General features: G+C 42.2%; 1 protein-coding gene across 1 annotated transcript in view; it reads right to left on the reverse strand.

Moving 5' to 3' along the window:
- Positions 1–25,639, reverse strand: part of TMEM200A (transmembrane protein 200A) — a 251,191-nt gene that overhangs the window by 109,492 nt on the left and 116,060 nt on the right. Inside the window, exon 3 of the mRNA XM_063917326.1 lies at positions 6,045–6,154. The gene's annotated coding sequence lies outside the window, so the exon portion shown is untranslated. The remainder of the gene's footprint in view (positions 1–6,044; positions 6,155–25,639) is intronic.

The raw sequence follows: 25,639 nt of genomic DNA on the forward strand, positions 1-25,639 counted from the left end.
GGTTGTGTCGTAAATTAAGGGAACTTGGGCTTGGTGATAATATTTGTACTTGGATCAAAAATTGGTTGGCTAATAGGGAACAGCAAGTGGAAGTCAATGGAACATTTTCAGGTTGGACTGAGGTATTAAGTGGTATACCACAAGAATCTGTGCTGGGACCTTTACTGTTTAAAATATTTATAAATGACATAGTGAATGATATCGAGAGCAAGGTATCAATTTTTGCAGACGATAGTAAGCTCTGTAGGATAATTAGATCAGATCAGGATGTTGTCTCTCTTCAAAGCGACTTAACTAAACTGGAGGTTTGGTCAGCCAAGTGGAGTATGAGGTTTAATATAGAGAAATGCACAGTAATGCATTTCGGGATCAGAAACGAACAGGCAACCTATATATTGAATGGGTAATTCTTGGATAGTCAGTAATGGAGAAGGATTTGGGGGTGATCATAGATAATAGACTTAGCAGTAGTGCACAACGTCGGCATGCTGCAGTAAAGGCCAATAGGGTATTTGCATGCATAAAATGGGGAATAGAGATTAGAGATGGAAGCGTAATCCTGCCATTGTATAAATCATTGGTACGGCCCCATCTGGAATACTGTGTACAATTCTGGGCTCCTCATTATAAAAAGACATAGTAGAACTAGAAAAGGTGCAGTGAAAAGCTACGAAATTGAATAAAGGTTTAGAGTCCTTGGAATATGAGGAAAGGTTAGTTAAGTTGGGAATGTTTACACTAGAGAAAAGGCATCTGAGAGGGGATATTATTAATATGTTCAAGTACATGAAGGGACCTTTTAGGGATCTATTGTGCAATTTACTTATCGAGAGATCTGTACACAGGACACAAGGTCACCCTTTAAAGTTGGTGGAGAGGGAGTTCAATACCAAACGAAGGAAGAGTGTCTTTAACGTATGGGCGGTTAGATTATGGAACACACTGTCGGAAATAGTGGTAATGTCTGAATCTATCGTGATGTTCAAAAAAGGTTTAGATACATTTTTAGCTGAAAATGGCATCCAAGGATAACATCTGTAATAGCACTATAGGTTGAACTCGATGGACAATGGTCTATTTTCAACCTTAACAATTATGTAACTATGTAACCTGCCATAGACTTTTTGCTCCAGAGTTTTGACTATAAAAATGATTAAAATAATGTAAAGTAGATATTTCAAACATAGTCTTTGTATTTTTCATATACTTTATACAGTCAAAACTCTGGCACAAATGTTAGTATGACAGGAAAGCATCTGCCTCACCTGCCTCACCCCACCGCACATCACTGGTCTATGGTCTACGGTTAACATATGCTTTCTTACTGCTTTTCTATATATATATTTTTAAAAGGAACTACAGTACACAGTATATTTAATATTATATAAAGATTTGTTAGTGGTGTTGCAAGCAGTGGCGTATCTATAATGGGTGCAGTGTGTGCGGTGCACATGGGCCCCTGGGTCCAGAGGGGGCCCACACTGCACCCATTTCTCCTATACTTACATTTCTGGTGTCCATCGGTGTCCATGTGTGGGCCCCCTCCTCTCCCAAGTCCTGTAGCCTGGCAGCTCTATTAGCACTCTCTGAGAGAGCACTAGAGATTCTAACAGAGTGCCAGAGTCTACAGCTCATGCGCAGATCTCCAAAAAAATGGTCGCCACGCAATTTTTTTGGAGACCTGCGCATGCGCTGTAGACTCTGGCACTGTGCCAGAGTCTCTAGTGCTCACTCAGAGCGCTAACAGCGCCGCCGGCTACGGAACGGGAGAGGAGGGGGCCCACACACGGAGACTGCACATGGGTCCCCTCCTCTCTAGATATGCCCATGGTTACAAGTACAAGTTGATATTCGTGAGAGGTCAAGTACCACCTCTTTGTAGTAATTATATTTGTGTCCCTGTAGCATAGGTGATCCTTTTGAATTTTTAACAGAAAACACCTGAGCAATACAGCAGTACAGCATTAGATATTTAGGCACTCTTCAACTCCGTCTACTTCAACATATCTCCTTTACAGGTTTATTATGTAGGATCAAGTATTATCGCTGTTAATAAAAGGGTATTTTCCCTGAAGATAGGTCTTAGGGCTTCTCCCAATGTGCAAGGGCTACTGGCTAAATTTTCCTCATGCATAATATAGGGAAGCTTATTTACCAAGGATTGTGGTGGTACAAATACAGCCTCAATACTCCTTTTGTTGAATTGTATTCAACTGTTGGGTTGTTGTTTTTTTAACATATAGCATTCTTTCTTTCTTTCTTTCTTTCTTTCTTTCTTTCTTTCTTTCTTTCTTTCTTTCTTTCATTCTTTCTTTCTTTCTTTCTTTCTTTCTCAAGAGTAAGTAGAGGAATTGGAATACTTGCTGACTTTGGCTAATGGCAGTCTAGGAGAGGAGGAAGCAGGTGGGTGGGACTGGGGTGTAGCACCACAAATCGCGGGTGGGACAGCAGCAGAGCAACACAAGTAATGTCATAATGATCCCACCCCCTGTTACATTTTGCTGGAACTCCTGGCTTTGCTATGCTGGGCGCAGGGCTGTATATCAACACCAGCATCCCGCCCACTTTATGGGTGGGATCCAGGGGTTTCTGCCCACATCACTGAGAGATAGGATACTTCCCCCAACAATTTAGGAATCTCCCAGAACTTCCAGGAGAGTGGACAAGTATGGGAAGTAGCCACATTGTCCAGGTGGTACACAATTCTGTAGATGATGGTAGGTGAGTGTGGCATAAGTAGATGTAGGACCAAAGTGGGCATTACAGTTTTGGGGTCAACAGAACATAAATGAGGACATTAGCGTATGTAACTAGTACAGCAGGTTATAGGGAGGTTTAGCTTCTTCATCAGGTAACAGGTGGGAATGGCTTAGGATGTAACATCATGAACACTTGCTTTTGGATATTATAGCAGTCTTAATTGGTTTCAATTAATTTGAGGTTTTCAAGATGATATATGTAATGTCATTGTGGGGCAGATGTACTAAGCCTTAGAGAGTGATATATTGTACAGACATAAAGTACCAACCAACCAGCTCCTAACTGTAATTTTTCACACACAGCCTATGTAACATGTCAGTTAGAAGCTCATTGAAAGGTGCTAAGGGGGTAATTCAGACCTGATCGTAGCAGCAAATTTATTAGCAATTGGGAAAAACCCTGTGCACTGCAGGACGGGGGTGGGGGTGGGGGGTTGGTGGCAGTTGCAGATATAACATTTGCAGAGAGAGTTAGATGTGGGTGGGTTATTTTGTTTCAGTGCAAAGTAAATACTGGCTGCTTTATTTTTACACTGCAATTTAGATTTCAGATTGAACACACCCCACCCAAATCTAACTCTCTCTGCACGTTATACCTGCCCACCCTACAGTGCACATGGTTTTTCCCACCTGCTAACAAATTTGCTGCTGCGGTCACGTCTGAACTACCCCCTTTATCTCCACTTTATCACTCTCTAAGGCTTAGTACATAGGGGTCTATTCATGTAGCAGTTAAAAGTGTGGAGAAGTGAGCCAATGGAGAAGGTGCCCATGGCAATCAGTCAGCTGCTCTGTATAATTTTACAGTATTCAAATTATAAATGTTACTTCAATACTGATTGGTTGCCATTGGCAACTTCTCCACTTGCTCACTTCTCCACACTTTTCACTGCTTCATGAATAGAACCCATAGACCCCTGCATGTCTCCAACTCCAGTTCATAGCACTCACCAGTCTCACAAGCTACCTCTCTGACCATTCCATCCTTGATCCACTACAATCTGGCTTTCGCCCACTCCACTCCACCGAGACTGCCCTGGTGAAAGTCACCAGTGACCTGCTTTCGGCCAAATCCAAGGGCCACTTCTCTTTGCTCATCCTTCTGGACCTCTCTGCTGCCTTTGACACCGTGGATCACCCTCTCCTCCTCCGCACACTCCAAAATGTTGGCCTCTCTAGCGCCGTCCTTGACTGGTTTACCTCATACCTCACTACCCGCTCCTTCTCTGTGTCTGCCTCCGGAACCACCTCACACCCTTCCATCCTTCCTGTTGGTGTCCCTCAGGGTTCTGTCCTAGGCCCCCTTCTGTTCTCCCTCTACACCTCTTCCCTGGGTGCGCTCATTAACTCCTTTGGCCTTCAATACCACCTCTATGCTGATGACACACAACTCTACCTCTCCTCTCCTGATCTGTCCCCCTCTGTCCTCTCTCAGGTCTCCAGCTGCCTCTCTGCCATCTCCTCCTGGATGTCTGAGCGCTCTCTGAAGCTCAACATGGATAAAACTGAACTTATTATCTTTCCCCCAGCGAGAGCAACACCCCCTACAAACATCTCTATCACTGTTGACAACACTATCATCTCCCCCGTTCCCCAACTCCGCTGCCTGGGTGTCACTCTTGACTCCTCCCTCTCCTTTGCACCCTACATCCAAGCTCTGGCGCAATCTTGTCGGTTCCAGCTACGCAACATTGCTCGCATCAGGCCATTTCTCTCCCAGAGTGCAACTAAACTTATCATCCACTCACTGGTCATCTCACGACTTGACTACTGCAATGTGCTCCTCACTGGCCTCACTTGCTCCCACATCGCTCCCCTCCAATCTGTCCTCAACTCTGCAGCTAGGCTCATCTTCCTCTCCCGCCGCTCCACTTCTGCCACTCCCCTTCAACAAAATCTACACTGGCTCCCATTCCCCTACAGAATCCTCTTCAAACTCCTCACCCTCACATACAAGGCCATCTCTAATTCCACTGCTCCCTACATCTCCAACCTCCTCTCCCTTCATACTCCCTCCCGCCCACTACGGTCGGCTGATGACCGTCGCCTCTCCTCTGCCTTGGTCAATGCTTCCCATGCATGAGTTCAGGATTTTGCCCGTGCTGCACCCCTTCAGTGGAATGCGCTCCCCCGCTCAATTAGACTCTCCCCGACCTTGCAAAGCTTCAAACGGGCATTGAAAACCCACCTATTCATCAAAGCGTACCCCTCCAATGCATAACCTAGTCCTTAGGCTGCTCCTCCATCCCCCTGCCCCATGCCTTGGACATCTCTGCTTTGCTCGCATACCACCATCAGGCTTCTACCGGCTTGCACCTCATGTCATCTGTCTGTTGCCCCTCCCCACTAGATTGTTAGCTCTTCAGAGCAGGGCCCTCTTTCCTCTTGTCTAAACCCTCTTCTTGACACATTTCACTCAGCGACCATCTTTACCTGCTTTCTCTCCTGCTGGTAAAGGCTCATCTCTATCTATGGCTGCCAGCCCCAAGTAGTACAATGATTACTCCTTCGCTACTTACATCTAAGCTGTATTATGTTTTGAGAATTGTGTTGCTCTTTGTTACCTGAACTCCATTTTTGTTATTTATTTACTGTTATGCTAAGTTTTGTCTCCCTGTACTGTCCTTTGTACGGCGCTGCGAAACACTTGTGGCGCCCTATAAATAAAATGTAATAATAATAATAATAATAATGTGCCTCAGTGTTACTGCTGCATATGGTCATGTAGGGTGGGAAATATACATACAGTATATGAAATATAACCACCTAGCATGGAGGCTCCTGAATACTTACATATATTCAGGGCAGCCATCAGGGGGGGGACTGTGGGGACTGGTGTCCCGGGCCCTTACAGAGAGCCCACCCCTGGCTCCTACCACCAATACTTGTATAGCTGCACCAGTCTGCAAATCAACAGCAGTCTTATGTACAAGGAGGACTTCTTAAAGCTAGCCTTAACTGCGCATCAGATCTCTGTAGACCATTGTTGTAGGTCAGCAACACTCAACCTTTATGTAACGCCACAATGTATAACATAGGGGTGGAGCACTGCAGCAGAATCTTTATTTTTTTGGGAGGAAGGGGCCCTATCTATTTTGGCAGTCCCGAGACGCATAATTTCTGATGGCAGCCTTGCATATATTTTCCTGTTTACAACTAGGCATGTCTATTTGCAAGGAAGTGAAAGGTGTGATGGTGGTTGCTACAGTAACTGTAATATGGTGTAAAAAGGCTGAGAGTTAATTCCACCAAACATCTGAATAATTTAAGTGACTGGATACCTACCTTACTTCCGCTGTTCAGGCACAATGGGTCCACTGACGTCCTGTGTACGCCTGTCACAGCTTCCCTCACTCCTGCATGCTCCTGCAGCCATCAAGTTATTGGTGGACAACCTGTGTGAAAAACAAAAAAAAAGGTTGTCAGAAGTGAGGAGGGTGCTAAACTTTGCTGGATTCTCCTTATGTTTGCTGGCAAGGTGTTATTTTATATACATTGGTGCAAGGGTAGTACTAACTGGCATGAGAATGACATCTAGGAACCGATAAGAGAGAATTTGATGAGAACCTCAGGTAATTAATATGTAGGATGTGTTTCATACTGGATATTCCACTTAGGTAGTATTTGTTATGCCTTATGCAATAAAATGTATCATACATGTTTAGAATTACTAATTTTTAGAAGAGAGGGGAAGAACAGGATTACTATAACATAAAATATGTGATTGCAAACACTGAACTCGTAAACAGATCTTTACATTTCTAAGATATCGGTGGGCCTAATTCATGCTAGGCAACGGAGCTGATAATATTATACCCCTTTCACACCGCAGCTATAACCTGGTAAATTGCCGATTTTTAAGCCTTCCAAAATGGTTCTAGCCGCGATGTGAAAGGGCCACCTTGAATTTACCGTTTTCAAAATACCAGTATTTTGAAACGGTTAAAAAGCAGGGTCCTACACGGTTCAGACCCGTTTCATTGTGCAGTGTGAAAGGCTCAGAAACGGTATTTACAAGCCACAGAAGGTGATAGGCTGTCTCCATGCATGATGTCACCAGGCAGAAGCAGGAAATAAACTGGAGGAAACACATGAGAGTGAAGGGAGCATTTTATTATACAGAATACAGTTTAAAATGTTAAATTGGAGTGATGAGGGGGTTAGGGAGCTACGTAGGATCAGAGGGGATGAAGAAATATGTAGACAAATCATTGGGACAGTGAAGGATGCAGTAATCTACAAAAACATGGTAAAGATGCTTGAAGATGCTGGGTTCCATCGTACGACTAGCCAAATTATTAATAATTAATTAATAATTAATAATTATTAATAATGTGTGGGCCAGAAAAGTCCATTTACAATAACAACCACTGTTTTCTATGGGTGAAACGGGTTCAGTGTGAAAAGTACCAAAACGGTAATGAAATGGTAATATACTGGTTACAGCATGCAATCAGAAGGGGGTTTGACTGCTCAGACCCGTTTTAAGACCCGTTTCAAGAAACGTTTTAAAAGCAGGGTTTGCGATGTGAAAGCAGCATTAGTAAGAGAAGCTGCTGTGCTGAAATGAAAAGAGGTCATTCGCAACTGTGTAAATTCGCAGCCTATATGCAAAAACAAGGAATATATGTATATATGTATATATATATATATATATATATATGTGTATATATATATATATATATATATATATATATATATGTGCAAAAAGGGTGTATAACGAGCGCTTAATACCTAAACGTTTACAATAAATAAATTAATCAAACAAAATTCGTGCATAACCATTCACGACAATTCCAAACAGCACTCCCAAGTGTAGGGGCTGCAGTATAGACTTTCTTATTGACTCATATTTCGCTGAGTCATAAATACAAATGTTCAATAGGGATAAAGTCTCTGCGCCTTCAGTGCTTTGGTGTGGAAACTTCCATCTGTGTATAACAAATAATATATGCGTACCAGAAATATGATCAAGTTGTGCCTGTGGTGGTGTCTTTAATTGGTCGTCTTCCCTTGTCCTCTTACTCCATGTATGAACACCCTCAGCGAGGTGTTAAGACACAATTTACATAGGCAGAGAGGGAAGATTTGTGTCAGCAAAATGCTCTTAATATTATAAAGTGACTTGTGACTTATTTGTGCCAATATATAAAATATTTTTTATATAAAGTGCTCTGTGCCTATAGTGTTTCAATAAACCACTATATTATATGTGATTTCTAATATAATCAGAATCACACCCCGAGTGGCTAAAATACATAAAAAAGGAAGGTAATAACTCACTCCTTTTAAGAATGCTGCTCCTATGAGGTAATCCTTGACAAAGTACAGTACCTCTAAAAAGAAAGTTTTTTTCTCATGGAAAAAAACAGAAAGAAAAAGGAGCTGATAGTGTGATATAGTTTTTCACAATTTTCAATCACACACATACATATAAAAATGGAATTGTACAATTTAAAAAGTAATAACAAGCTTATCTGTTTTACAGGTCATTGGAGAGGTAGTGGAAGCTGGCCCAACGCGTTTCGTCCCTTTAACAGCTTTTGTGGGACTTCCTCAGGGGTTGCAGTGCATCACCCTGCATTCCCATACTCTTTTATACCCTAAAATGCTCCTTTGGAGCACACTTCCGGTCACTCGCGACCGGAAGTGACCCGTGCGCATGCTCCTGAATGACATAGTCAGTCCTGTGTAAGCGCCAGGAAACTACATTTCCCATGGTGCTTTGCGCTACACAGAAAGTGCTAATATCCTATTTGTAAACGGGCAACACGTGACCGGAAGTGGTCACTCGGATGTAGACACTGCATACTCACAGTGTTAGAGTCACTCCTGTGTAAGCGCCAGGAAACTATATTTCCCATAGTGCTTTGCGCTACACAGGAAGTGCTGATATCCTAATTGCAAAGGGGCAACACGTGACCGGAAGTGGTCATTCGGATGTAAACACTGCATACTCGCAGTGTTGTTAATAGATTATATCAGAAATACTTTTGCCCTTAGGACACCGTTACATATTAGAGGTGGAATAAAGTTATTGTACACTTAATTAGTGTTGTGTGATCCTCCACTTTTTGCTATTATATGCATTTGAATAATGCTGCACTTCTATTGTTATGAATGGCTGTAACCATGACAACCCGTTTTCTGTTAGTATAATGACGTATGGGGAATGCCTGGCAATGCATATGTACAAACATATAAAACCATAATAATCTCATAAAACATAATCTAAAACATGGAATGATCAATAATCTCATACAGTATTAAAAACATAAATCTTATAAATATAAATACATGCATATAATACTAAAATCTGCAAATAAGATCTAGGACCATTTAAATATATGCTCAGTATTATATAAAATATAGTGTCCCAACTATTTAAGTTAAAATGAAAACAGATATAAACGAAAGAGGATAAGAGAATAAGATATATAATCTACTAAGAGAATTATAAATAAATATCATTTTTATGTACATTGTTGTGTCCATAAACGAAAAACAAAGAAACGCCTGTACGATATTTGTGTCACAGTGCACAGTTCCTGGCATTCCCTAGTTCAAAGTCAGAACCAAATGTTACCACATACTTTAGTCATATAATTCAATTCTTATTCCCTTGTCTCATAAAAATGGTGCTAATTCGTAATATTCATTGAGACCTGTGGGGGTTAGTGTGTTTAATTGGTATATCCAATACATCTCTCTTTTAGCTAATTTATTATCACGATCTCCTCCTCTGTTGCCCAGGACCACATGTTCTATGGCTTTGAATCTCACATCATCTGGATTTGCATTATGATATTTGTTAAAATGTCTTGGCACTGAATGGTTGTCCATCCTGTTTTTTATGGCTCTAATGTGCTCCTGTATTCTCAGTCGTACGGGTCTCTTTGTTTTCCCTATATATTTAAAGCCACAGGAACATTCTAAGATATATACCACGTAAGTACTCGAGCAATTCATCAGGTCTTTGATTTTATAGGACTTAGACAGATCCATATTGCTGAATTGTTTGCCATCCTTATGTGTATACTTGCAGATACAGCAGTGATTACACTTATAGAAGCCAGTTGTTTTCATCCAGGTGTCTGTATTCTCCATGCGAATTGGTTTCAACAGACTCGGAGCCAATATTTCCTTTAAATTTCTCGCTTTCGTATAAATTATTCTTGGATGTAGAGGAAGTACAGGGTTCAATACTGCATCCGTCCGTAAAATATTCCAATGTTTATTTATGGCTTTCTTGAGGACTCCTTCTCCACTATTATATGTAGTGATGAAATTGAAATTTTGGTTTCCCAAGTCTTCCTTTTTCTTATAAGTGAGTAGATCTTCCCGTTTCACCTCACGAGTTTTTAGTTTTGCTGCTTCAATCACAGATGTTGGGTAACCCGTCTTCAAATCTATTTGCGTATGTTGTCATTTGTTGTTGAAATTCTTCCTCCTTCTTACAATTTCTTTTAAGTCTGCAAAATTGGGAATAAGGAATATTTGTTTTCCATTTCTTCTGATGGCTACTTTTGAAATGAAGGTAGCTATTCCTATCCACTTCCTTTATGTAGTTCCTTGAGAATACAGTGCCTTCTTCTGCTGTCAGTACCAAGTCCAAGTATTCAATCTCTTTGCTGTGTACTTTAAAGGTGAAAGACAATTTGAGGTCATTCGCTGCAATATAGTCCATAAACTCCATTAGGAGGGACTCCTCTCCCTTCCAGATTATTATAATATCGTCTATGTATCTGCGATACAAGACAATGTTCTCCTTAAACCTGTTGTTGTTGTATACATAACTCATTTCCCAACACCCCATATGCAAATTCGCAAAGCTGGGCGCAAAAACTTTTTTTTGAGTGATTTTTACCTCCAGATATGCGGGACCGCAATGGGGACAGTTTTTGCGCCCAGCTTTGCGAATTTGCATATGGGGTGTTGGGAAATGAGTTATGTATACAACAACAACAGGTTTAAGGAGAACATTGTCTTGTATCGCAGATACATAGACGATATTATAATAATCTGGAAGGGAGAGGAGTCCCTCCTAATGGAGTTTATGGACTATATTGCAGCGAATGACCTCAATTTGTCTTTCACCTTTAAAGTACACAGCAAAGAGATTGAATACTTGGACTTGGTACTGACAGCAGAAGAAGGCACTGTATTCTCAAGGAACTACATAAAGGAAGTGGATAGGAATAGCTACCGTCATTTCAAAAGTAGCCATCAGAAGAAATGGAAAACAAATATTCCTTATTCCCAATTTTGCAGACTTAAAAGAAATTGTAAGAAGGAGGAAGAATTTCAACAACAAATGACAACATACGCAAATAGATTTGAAGACAGGGGTTACCCAACATCTGTGATTGAAGCAGCAAAACTAAAAACTCGTGAGGTGAAACAGGAAGATCTACTCACTTATAAGAAAAAGGAAGACTTGGGAAACCAAAATTTCAATTTCATCACTACATATAATAGTGGAGAAGGAGTCCTCAAGAAAGCCATAAATAAACATTGGAATATTTTACAGACGGATGCAGTATTGAACCCTGTACTTCCTCTACATCCAAGAATAATTTATAGGAAAGCGAGAAATTTAAAGGAAATATTGGCTCCGAGTATGTTGAAACCAATTCGCATGGAGAATACAGACACCTGGATGAAAACAACTGGCTTCTATAAGTGTAATCACTGCTGTATCTGCAAGTATACACATAAGGATGGCAAACAATTCAGCAATATGGATCTGTCTAAGTCCTATAAAATCAAAGACCTGATGAATTGCTCGAGTACTTACGTGGTATATATCTTAGAATGTTCCTGTGGCTTTAAATATATAGGGAAAACAAAGAGACCCGTACGACTGAGAATACAGGAGCACATTAGAGCCATAAAAAACAGGATGGACAACCATTCAGTGCCAAGACATTTTAACAAATATCATAATGCAAATCCAGATGATGTGAGATTCAAAGCCATAGAACATGTGGTCCTGGGCGACAGAGGAGGAGATCGTGATAATAAATTAGCTAAAAGAGAGATGTATTGGATATACCAATTAAACACACTAACCCCCACAGGTCTCAATGAATATTACGAATTAGCACCATTTTTATGAGACAAGGGAATAAGAATTGAATTATATGACTAAAGTATGTGGTAACATTTGGTTCTGACTTTGAACTAGGGAATGCCAGGAACTGTGCACTGTGACACAAATATCGTACTGGCGTTTCTTGGTTTTTCGTTTATGGACACAACAATGTACATAAAAATGATATTTATTTATAATTCTCTTAGTATATTATATATCTTATTCTCTTATCCTCTTTCGTTTATATCTGTTTTCATTTTAACTTAAATAGTTGGGACACTATATTTTATATAATACTGAGCATATATTTAAATGGTCCTAGATCTTATTTGCAGATTTTAGTATTATATGCATGTATTTATATTTATAAGATTTATGTTTTTAATACTGTATGAGATTATTGATCATTCCATGTTTTAGATTATGTTTTATGAGATTATTATGGTTTTATATGTATGTACATATGCATTGCCAGGCATTCCCCATACGTCATTATACTAACAGAAAACGGGTTGTCATGGTTACAGCCATTCATAACAATAGAAGTGCAGCATTATTCAAATGCATATAATAGCAAAAAGTGGAGTATCACACAACACTAATTAAGTGTACAATAACTTTATTCCACCTCTAATATGTAACGGTGTCCTAAGGGCAAAAGTATTTCTGATATAATCTATTAACAACACTGCGAGTAGGACTTCCGGTTCCGGCATGGGAGAGTGAGCAGCTTCTCCTCGCGGCTCCGCTCTCAACACTGACCCCTTACCGCAAACACGCTGTCAGCATCGGGGAAACACCGCTCCCGGTCCCCTCGACGGACAGAGGAGACTATGGAGAAATTTTTAGCGTCACCAGCCGCCCCGAAGACGCTCCTTCCGCCACAGCCACCGAGACAGGAGAAGCGCAGGGGGGAACACAACATGGCGCCGGACGCCGATACAGCCCCTGGAACTCCGGTCAGTAAAAAACCCATTGCAGCGGCGGCTAGCACGGGGGACTCTAAATCTAGTATACCTACACACTCCTCTGCACATGAGGACATGGTACTGGCGTTGCAGGAGGCAATGGCGCCATTATTGCAAAAAGCTGTGGTGGACATAACAACACAGATAAAAAACTTGGCTGGCAGGATGACTGAAGCTGAGCAGCGCATTAGTGACAACACTGACAATGTAACAGGGCTACAGAAAACTATCTCCGCTCTGGTTCTAGATAATAAACGTCTATCAGAGAAGATAGATAGCATCGAAAACAGAACCAGAAGAAATAATTTAAGAATCATTGGCCTGCCTGAAACACTTAAAGGGGCCGCCTTAGAGCACTTTGTCCATACTACACTCCCCGCTCTGTTAAAGATAGACAGGGACTGTGCTGACATGGTGATTGAAAGAGTGCACCGTTTGGGAGATCTGGCCAGAGACTCTTCTCAACGTCCAAGAGTGGTGATCTTTAAGACATTGAACTATCTGCATACATTGGCGATTTGGAAGGCGTCCCGCAAATATAACCCTATTTTATGGGAAGGGCATTCTCTACGTATTTTCCAAGACTTTTCTGTCGAGCTATCGAGACTGCGACGTGCCTTTTCCCCAATCTGTTCCATGCTTGCTAAATCTAACCGAAGATTCATGATGCTATTCCCGGCGCGCCTACGCATCTACACTGGTGCAGAATTTTCCGAGTTTACCACACCTGCTGACGCGGAGGCATTTCTCAAAGAGGAAGCTGAGGGGAGAAATAATATGGATCTGTCCCAGGCCCCAGATGACTGAGTCAAGTCAGGCTGCATTTGTCTATAAGGGGCGATAACGAGAAATCAAACAAACCAACAAACAAACTGTCCCCTGAGTAATAACGCACCAGTAAAATTTACTGCTCATATGCTGACACATTATTGTTCCTTTACGTTGTTATCTAAAGCAATATGTTGTATCCCTGAGTTTCAATGTGCTTAAGTCCGTGCCCTGAGTAGATAGGGACAAATGGTTAATAGTTACAAGGGGTGGTGTTCTGAGCGGAGACCGAGCCGTAGGGTCTTATTTTCATTGTCGTTACTACAGAATTCAGCCCTCGGAGCACTGGCTGCACGAGGCCTGGATTCCCACTGGAAGTCTAAGTGGAAGATGAATAGTTGCTGCTCATGGTGGCTTGTATCTGTTTTTCTTATGTTCTTTATCGGTTTATATGTTTTTATTTTTAATGTCTGCTTGTCCCTCATGTGTGATCCCTCCCCATCCCTTCCTAGACTAGGTTTAAAAGTGCTGGTGTTTAGAGTGATGATTCCCTACCTGTGTTATGATGTCTCTTAAGGTTGGGTCTCTTAATGTACGGGGTATACACACTCCTGCCAAAAGGCGGCGTCTCTTGACATATTTAAATAAACATATGATAGATGTAATCTGCCTGCAAGAAACACATCTACAGCCCGAAGAGGTTAAAAAATTGAACATGATGGGCTGGGGAGTATTGGGTTCTTCATCCTATAATAATAAATCACGGGGTGTGGTGATATTAGCTAAGAAATCCCTAAATATTAATGTGTCTAATATGGATTCTGATACGGAGGGCAGGGTTTTAATAGTGAAGCTAGATTTCCGAGGTGTGGTCTTTCATATATGCAATATCTATGCACCAAATGTATATAGCAAAACCTTCTTCACCTCCCTGATAGCAAGATTGCATGTTTTGGATCCTGCCACATTGGTAGTCTGCGGTGACTTTAACTTACTCTCATCTTCCTTCCTGGACAGGACTCCCCCTCCGAAACGAGAAATGACACTGCCTAAAATTGGTATACCTTTTTTTCTTAAGACACTTAACTTAATAGACACTTGGAGGGCTACGCACCCTATAGAGAGGGAATATTCATGCCTCTCTCTGACTCATAACACGTGGTCAAGAATTGATTATATCCTGGTAGCGGAACAGTTTTTTCCGAGAATAGAATCGGTGGAAATGGAGCCCCCTGTTGTAGCGGATCATGGTTTGGTTCACATGGTGGTGAGTTTTGGAAAGACGGGGAGCTCTGTTCCCACTTGGAGATTCCCTTCCCACTTAGTGCAATCTCAATATCTGAAGTCTCAACTGGAGACTTGGTGGGGGGAGTATCTGAGTGAGAATGAGGCATATGCGAGTTCCAATCCCACAGTCTTCTGGCAGGCTGCCAAGACTGTAATTAGGGGTAAATTGATTGCCTATGTGTCTTCCCTTAAAAAACAACGTAATGCCTCCTACCTAGAACTGCAAGCTAATCTATCTAATGCCTTTCAGACCTATAAATTATCCCCTTCCCCAGAACATAAAACTTCCTACCTATCAGCCAAATTGCATTTCAGTGAATTATTACAAAAAAGTGGTGATCACCACCACTTTCAAGTTAACGCTAAGTTTTATAAATTTGGTAATAAAACAGGACGGCTTTTGACCAACCTGTTACAGGGTTCAAGGGGCCAGTCTGTGGTCCACCCGCTGTTACAAGCGGATGGATCTCTCACCACTTCAGATAAACAAATTGCAGAAGTCATGAAGTCCTTCTATGAAACCCTCTATTCTGTACCAGCAGAGAATCCTGATCTAACCTCCTCTCCTACTACTACTGACCCCCCTCTTCCCTCCCCCTCTTCTCAATTTCCCTTTGCCTATTGGGACTCGCTCTCACTTCCTCAGCTCCCTGACTCTCTTTGTTCATCCTTAACTGCACCCATTACCACTGCAGAAATCTTATTAGCTATAAAACAATTGAAACTTGCCAAGTCCCCAGGACCTGACGGCTATACTAACGAATTTTACAAGATGTTGGACTCACAGGTTGCCCAACCCTTAGCTGCATGCTTTAATCATATAATCAGTACTGGGTCTCTTCCTCTTCACTTCTCGGATGCCTTTATTAAAATTTTACCGAAAGCAGGCAGAAATCTAGCCCTCCCCGGGTCATACAGACCTATTTCGCTGCTAAATTCTGATTATAAGCTTTTTACAAAAATTTTAGCTGAAAGATTGAAACCCATTTTGCCCCTTATAATCCACAAAGACCAAACGGGGTTTATAACTGGGAGGCATTCAGTAGTGAACGTGCGAAGAGTCCTAGCTGCAATACATCAAGCTACTGTCGTAACCCCATCTTCTTCCCCTTCAATTCTAATCACGTTAGATGCGGAAAAGGCCTTCGATCTTGTATTATGGCCTCACCTGTTCCGCACTTTAGAAAAATTTGGCTTCCCTACTCAATTCATTGATATTATCCGCCTGTTCTACTCTACTCCTAACTCCCAGGTAGTCTGCAATGGACTCTTTTCTCCTGCATTCACTCTACATAGAGGCACGAGACAAGGATGCCCTTTATCGCCCCTTTTGTTTGCCATTGCAATAGAACCATTAGCAGTGGCAATAAGATCGTCCCCTTTAATAACTGGTATAGGAGTAGGAGCTGAGGAACTGAGGGTGAGCTTGTTTGCAGATGACACTCTTATCTTTCTATCTAATCCTCAACGCTCTTTGCCAGCTCTACTACATCTGCTACACTCTTTTGGCTTGGTTTCAGGATACCGAGTCAATTTGTCCAAATCAGAGATACTACCTCTGGGTAAGATACCCCCTGACTTGCAGACCGATCCTTCCTTCCCCTTTTCAATTGCATTGTCACAGATTAAATATTTGGGCATACAAATTTGTTCTGATTTAAAAAAGCTATACTCGGCTAATTTTCACCCTATAATAGCAAAATTAGCAACGAAAATGGAGGCATGGAGAGACCTTCCTCTATCCCTTCTGGGCCGTCTAACTGTTATACATTCAATTCTCTTCCCTAAGCTGTTCTATTGTATGCAGATGTTGCCTACTGTGTTGGTAAAGTCTGACATGCAAAAAATAGATGCCTTATTTTCCAAATTTCTCTGGCAGGGCAAGCGCCCCAGGATTTCGAAGGCCAAACTTATACTGCCCAGGAAGGAGGGGGGGATGGGTTATCCCGATTTAAAGATGTATTCACACGCTGTTATCTTTAGATACATCCAAGATTGGATATTATCCAAATCTCATTACACTGACCTATCTCTCGATATGGAAGTTTTCGCACCCTATTCACCTAGTGCCCTTCTACAATCACCACCCTCCCTTATACCCACAGAAATACGCACTCATATCTTATTTGCAGATACACACAAGACTTGGATCGCAGTTAATAAACATTGCAACAGTGACTCATACACTACGTCCTTCATCCCCTTATGGGGTAATCCCTCCTTTTCCCCATCGCTAACAAATCCTTGGTTTAAAATGTGGCGTTCCAAGGGGCTGGATCTATCTTACAAGGTCTTTGACCCGGGAGGCCATCTGGCTTCTTTTGAAACGTTAGCTAATCACTTCTCGTTACCTAACTCACATCTATTCATGTTCCTACAAGTCCGCCATTTCTTGATGAAAAAGAAAGTAACCCCCTTCCTACTACATACAACACAAATCACAATAGCCCAGATCGATTCTTTGGAGAAATTGTTCTACTTTCTTTTAAACACTAACTATAAAGTGAAACATTTATACGCCCTGCTTATTACCTTTAATAGCCGTAAACAATGGGAGATATTGGTATCAAAATGGAAAACAGATATTCCTCTACTGACCACATTACAAGATTTGACAGCTTCCTCCTCCCTCTCTCTGAAAATATTAAAATCTGCTTATTTGCAAGAGGTACATATTCGCACTATACATAGGGCATATATCACCCCATATCAACGTAGACATATGGTCAAGGGAGAACTTGGTGAATGTGGAAAATGTACAGCTGTTAAAGCAGATTTTATGCATTGTATGTGGGATTGCTACAAACTTAGGCAGTTTTGGTGTAAAGTCATACGATTTACTAATGATATGCTTCATCTCCATCTCTGTCCAGACCCAGCTGCCTGTCTGGGTATTAATTTCTCCAATTGGGACCTGGGCAGGAATAAGAAAAATATCTTACCTTTATTAATCACTCTACTAGCGGTGTGTAAGAAATGTATATTGCTCCACTGGATTAAAAAAACTGCTCCTAGACTGGGAGACGTTAAATGCAAACTTTTACAATTATTGTATTATGAAAGGAAATATGTTTGCCAGGACCTTGCGCATGGAGTCAGATCATTCTTTACTAAATGGGCTCCATTCATAAATACTCTTGACTTGGAGACTCAGCAACATATAACTAAAGTTTTCAACGACTATGAGCCTATCCAACCAAAAAGGCGACAAAAGTAGATTAATACGCTTGCACTGGTATAGACTGTACCTTACAACATAAGTCTAGGATACCTCTCTCCCCCCTCCCTCCCCTCCCTTTCCCCTTTGTCTTACCATCACCCTTCTGTCTTTTTTTTTTTTCTGTCCAATTGGTATATTATGTTTTATACTGTAACATTTCAACTGTTATGGATGGTCAGACGATGGAGCGATCACAATTCAGGCTCCTGCTAAACCACATGGGAACATATAATGATACGCGGAATGACGGTGTCCTACGCATATATTTCCTTTATTAATGGTTACCTTTATTGTGATCTCACGCCCACCAGGGCTGTAATGGTTATTGTACAATGTCTGATTGTTCTGCAATGTTTACTCTCTGATGTATATGGAAAATTCGAATAAATAAATATTAAAAAAAAAAAAAAAAAAAACAACACTGCGAGTATGCAGTGTTTACATCCGAATGACCACTTCCGGTCACGTGTTGCCCCTTTGCAATTAGGTTATCAGCACTTCCTGTGTAGCGCAAAGCACTATGGGAAATATAGTTTCCTGGCGCTTACACAGGAGTGACTCTAACACTGTGAGTATGCAGTGTCTACATCCGAGTGACCACTTCCGGTCACGTGTTGCCCGTTTACAAATAGGATATTAGCACTTCCTGTGTAGCGCAAAGCACCATGGGAAATGTAGTTTCCTGGCGCTTACACAGGAGTGACTATGTCATTCAGGAGCATGCGCACGGGTCACTTCCGGTCGCGAGTGACCGGAAGTGTGCTCCAAAGGAGCATTTTAGGGTATAAAAGAGTATGGGAATGCAGGGTGATGCACTGCAACCCCTGAGGAAGTCCCACAAAAGCTGTTAGAGGGACGAAACGCGTTGGGCCAGCTTCCACTACCTCTCCAATGACCTGTAAAACAGATAAGCTTGTTATTACTTTTTAAATTGTACAATTCCATTTTTATATGTATGTGTGTGATTAAAAATTGTGAAAAACTATATCACACTATCAGCTCCTTTTTCTTTCTGTTTTTTTCCATGAGAAAAAAACTTTCTTTTTAGAGGTACTGTACTTTGTCAAGGATTACCTCATAGGAGCAGCATTCTTAAAAGGAGTGAGTTATTACCTTCCTTTTTTATTTATTTTAGCCACTCGGGTGTGATTCTGGTTATATTAGAAATCACATATAATATAGTGGTTTATTGAAACACTATAGGCACAGAGCACTTTATTTAAAAAATATTTTATATATTGGCACAAATAAGTCACAAGTCACTTTATAATATTAAGAGCATTTTGCTGACACAAATCTTCCCTCTCTGCCTATGTAAATTGTGTCTTAACACCTCGCTGAGGGTGTTCATACATGGAGTAAGAGGACAAGGGAAGATGACCAATTAAAGACACCACCACAGGCACAACTTGATCATATTTCTGGTACGCATATATTATTTGTTATACACAGATGGAAGTTTCCACACCAAAGCACTGAAGGCGCAGAGACTTTATCCCTATTGAACAAATATATATATATATATATATATATATATATTATGGCAGCCCTGCAGCCACCTCTGTGCTTTTCCTACTACTGCCTCTATGTTTTGCTATGTTTTTCTATGGCAAACAGGACAGGTTAGTACTTTACATACAAACTTCTTCAAATACAGCAAACACAATTCTTCAATAGATCCTAAGGTCTAGCAGCCCTATCAGTAACTATCCAGTGGCCTATTACCTGGGCAGCTTAGACACTATCAGGAGCAATGCTCTTTGTAGAGATGTGCAGCGGTCATTTTTCGGGTTTTGTGTTTTGGTTTTGGATTCGGTTCCGCGGTCGTGTTTTGGATTTGGACGCATTTTGGCAAAACCTCCCTTTTGAATTTTTGTCGGATTCGGTGAGTTTTGGATTCGGGTGTTTTTTTTTAAAAAAAACCCCTAAAAAACAGCTTAAATCATAGAATATGGGGGTAATTTTGATCCTATAGTATTATTAATCTCAATAACCATAATTTCCACTCATTTCCAGTCTATTCTGAACACCTCACAATATTATTTTTAGTCCTAAAATTTGCACCGAGGTCGGTGCAAACTAAGCTAAGCGATGCAAGTGGATGGCACAAACACCTGGCCCATCTAGGAGTGCCACTGAAGTGTCAGATAGGATGGCACTTAAAAAAATAGTCCCCAAACAGCACATGATGCAAAGATTTAAAAAAAAAAAAAAAAGAGGTGCAACATGGAATTGTCCTTGGGCCCTCCTACCCACCCTTATGTTGTATAAACAGGACATGCACACTTTAACAAACCCATCATTTCGGCGACAGGGTCTGCCACACGACTGTGGCTGAAATGATTGGTTGGTTTGGGCCCCCACCAAAAAAGAAGCAATCAATCTCTCCTTGCACAAACTGGCTCTACAGTGGCAAGATGTCCACCTCCTCCTCATCCTCCGATTCCTCACCCCTTTCACTGTGTACATCCCCCTCCTCACAGAGTACTAATTCGTCCACACTGGAATCCACCATCACAGGTTCCTGTGTACTTTCTGGAGGCAATTGCTGGTAAATGTCTCCACGGAGGAATTTATTATAATTCATTTTGATGAACATCATCTTCTCCACATTTTCTGGTAGTAACCTCCTACGCCGATCGCTGACAAGGTTACCGGCTGCCCTAAACACTCTTTCGGAGTACACACTGGAGGGGGGGCAACTTAGGTAAAATAAAGCCAGTTTGTGCAAGGGCCTCCAAATTGCCTCTTTTTCCTGCCAGTATACATATGGACTGTCTGACATGCCTACAGTGATGCTGTCACTCATATAATCCTCCACCATTCTTGCAATTGTGACAGAATCACATGCAGTGACAGTAGACGACATGTCAGTAATCATTGGCAGGTCCTTCAGTCCGGACCAGATGTCAGCACTTGCTCCTGACTGCCCTGCATCACCACCAGCGGGAGGTTTTGGAAATGTTATCCTTTTCCTGGCAGTTCCAGTGGTGGTAGAAAATGAAGGAGGAGCTGTTGGCGGGTCACGTTCTGCTTGACTTGACAAGTATCTCACCAGCAGGTCTTTGAACATCTGCAGACTTGTATCTGCCAGAAAGAGAGATATAACGTAGGCTTTAAATCTAGGATCGAGCACGGTGGCCAAAATGTAGTGCTCTGATTTCAACAGATTGACCACCCGTGAATCCTGGTTAAGCGAATGAAGTGCTCAATCCACAAGTCCCACATGCCTAGTGGAATGGATCCATTTTAGCTCCTCCTAAAATGTCTTCAGCTGCTTCTGCAAAAGCCTGATGAGGGGAAAGACCTGACTTAGGCTGGCAGTGTCTGAACTGACTTCACGTGTGGCAAGTTCAAAGGGTTGGAGAACCTAGCACAAGATGGAAATCATTCTCCACTGTGCTTGAGTCAGGTGCATTACCCCTCCTTTGCCTATATCGTAGGCAGATGTCTAGGCTTGAATGGCCTTTTGCTGCTCCTCCATCCTCTGAAGCATATAGAGGGTTAAATTCCACCTTGTTACCACCTCTTGCTTCAGCTGATGGCAGGGCATGTTCAGGAGTGTTTGCTGGTGCGCCAGTCTTTGGCACATGGTGGCTGAATGCCAAAAGTGGCCCACAATTCTTCAAGCCACCGAGAACATCTCCTGCATGCCCCAGTCGTTTTTTTAAAAATTCTGCACCACCAAATTCATTGTATGTGCAAAACATGGGACGTGCTAGAATTTGCCCACATGTAATGCACGCACAATATTGGTGGCGTTGTCCAATGTCACATATGCCCAGGAGAGTCCAATTGGGGTAAGCCAATCTGCAATGATGTTCCTCAGTTTCCGTAAGAGGTTGTCAGCTGTGTGCCTCTTATGGAAAGCGGTGATACAAAGTGTGGCCTGCCTAGGAATGAGTTGGCGTTTGCGAGATGCTGCTACTGGTGCCGCTGCTGCTGTTGTTGCTGCGGGAGGCAATACATCTACCCAGTGGGCTGTCACAGTCATAAAGTCCTTAGTCTGCCCTGCTCCACTTGTCCACATGTCTGTAGTTAAGTGGACAGTGGGTACAACTGCATTTTTTAGGACACTGGTGACTCTTTTTCTGACGTCTGTGTACATTCTCGGTATCGCCTGCCTGGAGAAGTGGAACCTAGATGGTATTTGGTACCGGGGACACACTACCTCAAGCAATTCTCTAAGTCCCTGTGAACTAACGGCGGATACCGGACGCACGTCTAATACCAACATAGTTGTCAATGCCTAAGTTATCCGCTTTGCAACAGGATGACTGCTGTGATATTTCATCTTCCTCGCAAAGAACTGTTGGACAGTCAATTGCTTACTGGAAGTGGTACAAGTGGTCTTCCGACTTCCCCTCTGGGATGACGATCGACTCCCAGCAGCAGCAACAACAGCAGCACCAGCAGCAACAGCAGCAGTAGGCGTTCCACTCAAGGATCCATCGGAGGAATCCCAGTTAGGAGAGGACTCGTTAGACGTGCCAGTGACATGGCCTGCAGGACTAATGGCATTCCTGTCTAAGGAGGAAATTGACATTGAGGGAGTTGGTGGGGTGGTTTGCAGGAGCTTGGGTACAAGAGGAAGAAGAGATTTAGTTGTCAGCGTACTGCTTCCGCTGTTACCAAAAGTTTTTGAACTTATCAGTGACTTCTGATGAATGCGCTCCAGGTGACGTATAAGGGAGGATGTTCCTAGGTGGTTAACGTCCTTACCCCTACTTATTACAGCTTGACAAAGGCAAGACATGGCTTGACACCTGTTGTCCGCATTTCTGTTAAAATAATTCCACACTGAAGAGGTGATTTTTTTTTTGTATTTTGACCAGACATGTCAATGGCCTTATTCATTCCATGGACAACAGGTGCCTCGACGGGTGCCTGACTTAAACAAACCACCTCACCATCAGAATCCTCCTTGTCAATTTTCTCCTCAGCGCCAGCAACACCCATATCCTCATCCTGGTGTACTTCAAAAGTGACATCTTCAATTTGAATATCAGGAACTGGACTGTGGGTGCTCCTTCCAGCACTTGCAGGGGGCGTGCAAATGGTGGAAGGAGCCACCTCTTCCCGTCCAGTGTTGGGAAGGTCAGGCATCGCAACCGACACAATTGGACTCTCCTTGGGGATTTGTGATTTAGAAGAATGCACAGTTCTTTGCTGTGCTTTTGCCAGCTTAACTCTTTCCATTTTTCTAGCGGGAGGATGAGTGCTTCCATCCTCATGTGAAGCTGAACCACTAGCCATGAACACAGGAGAGGGCCTCAGCCGTTCCTTGCCACTCCGTGTCGTAAATGGCATATTGGCAAGTTTACGCTTCTCCTCAGATGGTTTTAATTTAGATTTTTCGGTAATTTTACTGAACTTTTGTTTTTTGGATTTTACATGCTCTCTACTATGACATTGGGCTTCGGCCTTGGCAGATGACGTTTATGGCATTTCATCATCTCGGCCATGACTAGTGGCAGCAGCTTCAGCACTAGGTGGAAGTGGATCTTGATCTTTCCCTATTTTACCCTCCAAATTTTTGTTCTCCATTTTTCAATGTGTGGAATTATATGCCAGTAATATATCTGGAATTAGAAGGCAGTAATATCTGGAATTAGATACCACTAGATAGATACCGAATACCACTGTGACTGGAATGATGATGATCTATGCACAGTGAAAGGACACTACCACAGCACCCTACAGCAGCAAGATGCAGCACAAGACACTGGACTAGTTTATTAGTAATGTACTGTAGTATTACTGAGCACCACAATGCAGCACAAGACAATGAGCAGTGATACTGAGCACTGATGAGGATACTAGAACTGACACTGAGCAGCAAGATGCAGCACTGGACTATTGTATTGTAGTATACTGGTCACCACAATGCAGCACAAGACAATGAGCAGTGGTACTGAGCACTGATGAGGATACTAGAACTGACACTGGGCAGCAAGATGCAGCACTGGACTACTGTACTGTAGTATACTGGTCACCACAATGCAGCACAAGACAATGAGCAGTGATACTGAGCACCGATGAGGATACTAGAACTGTCACTGGGCAGCAAGATGCAGCACTGGACTATTGTACTGTAGTATACTGGTCACCACAATGCAGCACAAGACAATGGGGGTAATTCCATGTTGATTGCAGCAGGAATTTTGTTAGCAGTTGGGCAAAACCATGTGCACTGCAGGGGAGGCAGATATAACATGTGCAGAGAGAGTTAGATTTAGGTGGGTTATTTTGTTTCTGTGGAGGGTAAATACTGGCTGCTTTATTTTTACACTGCAAATTAGATTGCTGATTGAACACACCACACACAAATCTAACTCTCTCTGCACATGTTAAATCTGCCTCCCCTGCAGTGCACATGGTTTTGCCCAACTGCTAACAAAATTCCTGCTGCGATCAACTTGGAATTACCCCCAATGAGCAGTGATACAGAGCACTGATGAGGGTACTACTGAGAACTGACACTGAGCAGCAATATGCAGCACAAGACACTGGACTAGTATATTAGTAATGTACTGTAGTATACTAAGCACCACAATGCAGCATAAGACAATGAGCAGTGGTACTGAGCAGTGAGCACTGATGAGGATACTACTTAGATCTGACACTGAGCATCAATATGCAGCACAAGACACTGGACTAGTATATTAGTAATGTACTGTAGTATTACTGAGCACCACAATGCAGCACAAGACAATGAGCAGTGGTACTGAGCACTGATGAGGATACTACTGAGAACTGACACTGAGCAGCAATATGCAGCACAAGACACTGGACTAGTATATTAGTAATGTACTGTAGTATTACTGAGCACCACAATGCAGCACAAAACAATGAGCAGTGGTACTGAGCACTGATAATGATACTAGAACTGACACTGGGCAGCAAGATGCAGCACTGGACTTTTGTACTGTAGTATACTGGTCACCACAATGCAGCACAAGACAATGAGCAGTGATACTGAGCACTAAAGAGGATACTAGAACTGACACTGAGCAGGAGAGACACACTACTAGTATTACTGAGCAGCAATAAGTAAGCACTGATACTGAGCACTGATATTGAGCTTTCCACTGAGAGAACATAGCCACGTCCTCTCCACTCTCTCTACAATGCACGAGTGAAAATGGCGGCGACGCACGGCTCTTTATATGGAATCCTCGCGAGAATCCGACAGCGGGATGATAACGTTTTGCCTCGTTCGGGTTTTCCGAGTCAGGCTGGAAAAACCGAGTTTGCCTCGGACCCATGTAAACCACGTGGAGTTTCGGGGGGGTTCGGTTCTCGGTGAACCGAACCCGCTCATCTCTGGTTCTTTGTGTCTGAAACCCTTTTAGCAGCAACTGAAAAGTGCCTGCATGAAATACAGTTCCTGGCCTGGATTCTCTCCAGCCACAACCCTGCATTTTTACACCCATGTCAGATTTATGCTGTCCCTGTCACAATATGTAGTGTGTGTGTGTGTGTGTGTGTGTGTGTGTGTACCCTCCAACATTTTACACATAAAAATCGGTACAAATTAAAA

Source organism: Pseudophryne corroboree, chromosome 4 (assembly GCF_028390025.1).
Source record: "Pseudophryne corroboree isolate aPseCor3 chromosome 4, aPseCor3.hap2, whole genome shotgun sequence".
NCBI lineage: Eukaryota > Metazoa > Chordata > Amphibia > Anura > Myobatrachidae > Pseudophryne > Pseudophryne corroboree.